We start from the raw sequence: 6,289 nt of genomic DNA on the forward strand, positions 1-6,289 counted from the left end.
TTGAACCAGGCTCAACTTTTATTGCAACACAGCGTGACATCAGCAAGGTGCTGTGTTGACCAATCAAATACATACAACGCACATTCCTGGTGGATTATTTTGTAACATAAACACCATATTTCTACTATTTATCTTGCGATCGTCATGACAAAAGATAAAATAGTTGCCGCCATGATAACTTTCCAAAGTTGTAAAATCCAATCTGTGAGTTTTACAAACTGTTGTGCAGTGTTTTGGCATCTGAAAAGCCTTTAAACACATTAATCTGTTACTCTGTTACAACTGGACTTACACCTGGCACTGGCACCTTCCCAATTTACAATGTAATTTTGTGTACTAATAGATATCCACCGTCTCATAATCATCTTCATAAGCTACACTTAACTTGACAGTACATGCACTATTACTTATTACTTATAATATTACATTATTACATTATTATACCGTACATACTTAATCAATAAAGTATTGTGATCAATAAAGCATTTCTGATTCTGATTCTGTACCAGTACAGTATGCACCGATACATACATGTTGGTACAAGCGAACAAGATGTTAAGTTAAGGAATAAGTGGTAACAATCTGGGAACTTCAAAAGAATTTATACTGTAGGTTTTTTAACTACCAGGTACCTATTCTAACATTATAGGGTTCAGTATGACCTACTGAGCAACAAAGCTGGAGTTTGGGGGAAGATGGCCTAATGAGTTCTGTAGCACCTCATAAATCTGCTGTAATGTATTTCAAAATTACCATATAGCCTACTACTTATCAACACCGGAGGGTAAGTAGTAGTAGTAACAAAAAGAGGATAGGCTACCTACATAGTTTTAACTACAACACTCATTTGTGACCTGTACATCAGCTAATGTGTGGATGATGTGGTTATCACAAAGACAATAAAATCATTACCCAGCCAAAATGCGTGGATGAATGCAGAGGTGAGGGCTCTACTTAGAGCCAAAAAATCTGCCTTTCGGTCAGGTGACAAGGAAGCATACAGCACAGCTAGAGCGAGACTGAAAGCTGGCATCAAGGAGGCAAAGCAAAGACATCATGAGAGACTGGAGAGGGACCTCAACACCAACAACACCAAAGATATGTGCCAAGTGATCCAGACCATCACAGGCTTTCAAAAGCAGGAGCGCCCCCATCGTGAGTGAGGCCACATCGCCAGATGAGCTAAACACATTTTATGCTTGCTTTGATCTCCTCAACAAAGAGTCAGCTGTCAGGTCTACTCTGCCTCCAGAGGACCGGCCACTGTCAGTATCCACAGCGAATGTGAGAAGAATCCTGCTGAGAGTGAATGTGAGTAAAGCTGCTGATAACATCCCTGGCTGTGTACTAAGAACATGTGCCAATCAGCTAGTAGATGTCATTATGGACATTTTTAACATATCACTGTCTCAGGAGATTGTTCCCACCTGCTTCGTCCCTGTACCAAAAAGGTCTGCAGTGTCTGGTCTAAACAACTTTACCGCCCTGTAGCACTCACCCCTATTCTGATGAAGTGCTTTGAGAAACTGGTTCTCCAGCACATAAAGATCAACATCGCAGCCAACCTGGACCCTCAACCAGTTTGCATACAGAACCAACAGATCCACAGAGGATGCCATCTCCACTGCCCTCCACTCAGTCTTCACATACCTTGAAAATAGCAACACCTATATCATCATGCCATTTGTTGATTTCAGCTCAGCATTCAACACAATTTCCCCCATGAAACTGATTGGGAAACTTAGCTCTCGAGTACTACACTCTGCAACTGGATATTGGACTTCCTCTTAAACATACCCCAGACAGTTCGGATTGGTGGTCACACCTCCTCCACTCTAGTGCTCAACATTGAGCTGTGTGCTCAGCCCACTCCTGTTCATGCTGTTCATGACTGCAATCCCCGACATAGAGAGAAATTTGCGGACAACACTACCATCATATGCCGGATTACAAACTACAATGAGACTTCATATTGTGAGGAAATCAACAATCTTGCAGAGTGGTGCACAGAGAACAACCTACTGCTCAATGTCAGCAAAACCAAGGAGCTGATTGTTGATTTTAGGAAAAAGGAGGCAAAGACACACACTCCTGTCTACATCAGTGGAGCAGGTGAACAGTTTTAGGTTCCTGGGAATCAGCATCACAGAGAACCTGTCATGGTCATCACACATCTCCACCCTGGAAAAGAAAGCTCAAAAACGACTGTATTTCTTAAGGAAACTTAAGAAGGCAAAATTCTCGTGCCAAGTTCTTGTTAACGTTTACGGAGGAGCAATAGAAAGCATCCTGACTGGAAACATCACAAACTGGCATGGGATGTGCACGGCCCAGGACAGGAGGGCTTTGCAGCAGCTGATTAAAACCACTCAGAAGATCATTGGTACCAACCTACCGAGCATCAGTGATATCGGTGAGGTGAGGTGCCTGCGCAGAGCCCAAAGGATACTAAAAGACAATACCCACCCCAGCCACATCCTGTTCACCTTGCTGTCATCTGGCAGGCAATGCAGAAGTATCTGCTGTCGTACCACCAGACTACAGAGCAGCTTCCTGTCGTGAGGCGAGGTGCTAAATAGAGAAGTATGTGGACCCAAAAGCAGATGACGAGGAAGCGGAAGTAGCTGGATGACTACCGTGTTTATTGTGGGGTGGAATGCAGGCAACAGGCAGAGTTGAGCAGACAAGTAATGAGCAGATAAAATGCAGATGAGTACCAGATAGCATGGGTGAAAGCAGTGGCGTGAGTCCAAGGAAGAAAAACAGTACACAAGGGAACAGGCAAAATCCAAAATCCAAAATCCAAAATCCAAAATCCAGAATCCAGAATCCAAACAAGAATCACCGGAGAACAAAGAATCCAAGATAAACTCACAGTCACAGGCTCGGCAAGGAACAACACCATGTGTACAACAATGATCCGACACAGAACAAAGAAAAGACCCAGACTAAATACCCAAGGGGAGGTGAGACAACGAGACACAGGTGCAAACAATCAAGGGAGGACCAACAATCAAAACTGGAGGGAAAACACAGGGTGGGTGGAGGGGGGTCCGGAGGAGGGATTCAAGGGCCAGGTGGGAGACTTGGGGCGGACGGCCCGGGGCTGGACAGGTGTGGAGCTGGGGACCTCGGGCGGACGGCCCGGGGGCTGAACAGGTGCGGAGCTGGGGACCTCAGAGCTGATCTCCGGAGGCCGGCGACGCAGACGGAGCCCTTCTGAAGGCCGGCGACGAACACGGAGAGTCACTGGAGGCCGGCGACGAAGACGGAGCCCTTCTGGAGGCCGGCGACGAACATGGAGAGTCACTGGAGGCCGGCGACGAACACGGAGAGTCACTGGAGGCCGGCGACGAACACGCAGAGTCACTGGAGGCGGGCGGCTGACACTGACCCTTTCTGGAGGCCTGACCATCCACTCAGGGACCAATGGCGGTACAGCGGGGCCGGGGACTGGCAATGAGACGTCAGGACGGGGAGCCAGTGACGGCGGGACATCAAGACAGGGTGGTGAGGTGGCTGGATCTGGAGCCGGCGACTGGGCCTCGGGACAGGGAGCCGGCGGCTGGGCCTCGGGACAGGGAGCCGGCGGCTGGATGGCTGGACATGGAGCCGGCTCTGGACCAAGAAGCTGCTGCGACCCAGCAGGGACTGGACCAAGGGGCTGCTGCGACCCAGCAGGGACTGGAACCGGCGTGGCAGCAGGACATCGCACTGGCGACTGGACCTCCGGACATGGTGCTGTCTTCGGAACCTCAGGCCTGGGAGTAAGGAGCTGCTGCGATCCAGCCGGGAAACGAGTCGGCTGCGATCCAGCAGAGAGTTCAGGGAACTGCTGCGATCCAGCCGGGAAACGAGTCGGCTGCGATCCAGCAGGGGGTCCAGGGGGCTGCTGAGGTCCGGCGGAGAGTCCAGGGTGCGGCTGATATCCAGCGGCAGCGACTACAGGGTGCGGCTGCGATCCAGTGGCGACAGGGAGCGAAGGCTGCTGCGATCCAGCGGCGGAGGCGAGGACAGGGTGCGGCTGCGATCCAGCGGCGGAGGCGAGGACAGGGTGCGGCTGCGATCCAGCGGCGGAGGCGAGGACAGGGTGCGGCTGCGATCCAGCGGCAGAGGAGAGGACAGGGTGCGGCTGCGATCCAGCGGCGGAGGAGAGGACAGGGTGTGATGGCTGCTGCCATCCAGCAGAGACAGGGAGGAATGGCTGGAGCCATCCAGCAGAGACAGGGAGGAATGGCTCCTGCTCCTCCGGAGATCAGCTCTGAGGTCCCCAGCTCCGCACCTGTCCAGCCCCCGGGCCGTCCGCCCGAGGTCCCCAGCTCCGCACCTGTCCAGCTCCCGGGCCGTCCGCCCGAGGTCCGCAGCTCCGCACCTGTCCAGCTCCGGGCCGTCCGCCCGAGGTCCCCAGCTCCGCACCTGTCCAGCTCCCGGGCCGTCCGCCCGAGGTCCCCAGCTCCGCACCTGTCCAGCCCCGGGCCATCCACTTCAAGTCTCCCACCTGGCCCTTGAATCCCTCCTCCGGACCCCCTCCGCCCACCCAGGATTCTTGGATTTTGTCTGCTCATTACCTGTCTGCTCACCTCTGCCTGTTCTTGCCTGCATTCCACCCAACAATAAACACGGTAGTCATCCAGCTACTTCCGCTTCCTCGTCATCTGCTTTTGGGTCCACATACCTCCATACAGCACCCCCGCCCACAACACTTCCTTCCTCAGGCTGTGAGACTCCTCAACTCCACCTCATCCTCCGCACTCCACTATAAATAAATGACATGGAACTCTTGTATAATATATGTATATAACTAACTGTATACATTGTTTTTATTTTTTTCTATTCTAATTTTAAATATTTGTATATATGTTCTGTGTGTTATGTGTGTAGCATGAATGGGGCTACAGCATTAATTTCATTGTGCAGCCCTGTGTTGTAGAATGACAAATATATGTACCCAGAAACACAGTCATGTACCCCATAATTATAAAATAGGTACCCGGTAGTTAAAAATACCTACAGTGTAAATCCTTTTTAAGTTCCCAGGTTGTTACCCCCTTATTCCTTAACGTCACATCTTGTTCACTGGTACGTATGTATTGTATGTATCTGTACGTACTGTACTGGTAAACCTAGACCCTGTAGGTTTATGAATGAGGCCTGGTACCAAAAGGTGTCAATGAGTGCTTTTTCAAATTTGTAATCTTGTTCACTCATTTTTAATCAGATAGTTTCTGATTATTTATTATTAAGACATTTTTTTATTTAAATTGAGTTTTTGTACACTTCCTTTGAACAACATTTAATATTTGGTTTCTTTGCTAAATGAACAATGATACGCAGGTACGCCCACAGCAAAGGAAGGCCCTCTGGCCCCATTTCCACCAGCAGCAGCTCTGCCTATCTACTCTAACCCCAACATGGGGAGTCATGTCGCTGTGAGTACTCATCAGTAACAAGCATACACTTCATTCACAGCTGCTGCCTGGGCTTTCAACTGTTTCTGGTTCTTCCTCCATACAGTGCTCGCACATCATTTCAGTTTATTAACTTGTTATTCAAATACAGATTTTTATCCTGGTATCATCCTGGGAAATCAGCGATTTCACGCAATGACTGCTATTTCTTTTTAATTTTCACCTCCTTCTTCCACACGCTAAAACAACTAGCTGACGCCAGTGCAAAGCAAAAGATGAAAGACACATTCTCAATTTGTATTCCTGGCACATGAAAACAGATATTAATATAATCAGATTCGCAGTGGTGTGAAAATGGTTTGTCTTTCCAATATGTTTGTTGTATTGGAATACAGACTACTCACTACTTGTTTCCACTCGTGCAGTCATAGCTCATACATGCATGTTGTTGTAGAGCCCTTAGAATATTTTAAAAGTGTATTTTCTACCTTCCACAGCCATTAGTTTCCATTAATTTCACTACACTATGAAAACTAAGTTGAAGAGACTTTTCTATTATTGGTCTTGTTATTATTATTCTTATCATTATTATTGCTATCATTATTATTACTATTATTATTTTATTAATATTATTACCGCTACCATTAACATTAAATCTCTATGTGGAATTTGCTATTGTATGTTCTCTTTCCTCCTGCTCTCTCTCTTTCTCAACCTAACCAGTCAAGGCAGATGGCCGCCCACCCTGAGTCTGGTTTTGCTCAAGGTTTCTGCCTGTTAAAAGGAAGTTTTTCCTTGCCACTATTACCAAGTGCTTGCTCATGGTGGGATTTGTTGGGTCTCTGTAAATTATATTATAAAGAGTACAGTCTAGAACTGCT

General features: G+C 48.1%; 1 protein-coding gene across 2 annotated transcripts in view; it reads right to left on the reverse strand.

Moving 5' to 3' along the window:
• ror2 (receptor tyrosine kinase-like orphan receptor 2) overlaps positions 1–6,289 on the reverse strand; it is a 79,106-nt gene that overhangs the window by 68,745 nt on the left and 4,072 nt on the right. The window lies entirely within an intron of this gene.

The sequence above is a fragment of the Siniperca chuatsi genome, linkage group LG18, assembly GCF_020085105.1.
Source record: "Siniperca chuatsi isolate FFG_IHB_CAS linkage group LG18, ASM2008510v1, whole genome shotgun sequence".
NCBI lineage: Eukaryota > Metazoa > Chordata > Actinopteri > Centrarchiformes > Sinipercidae > Siniperca > Siniperca chuatsi.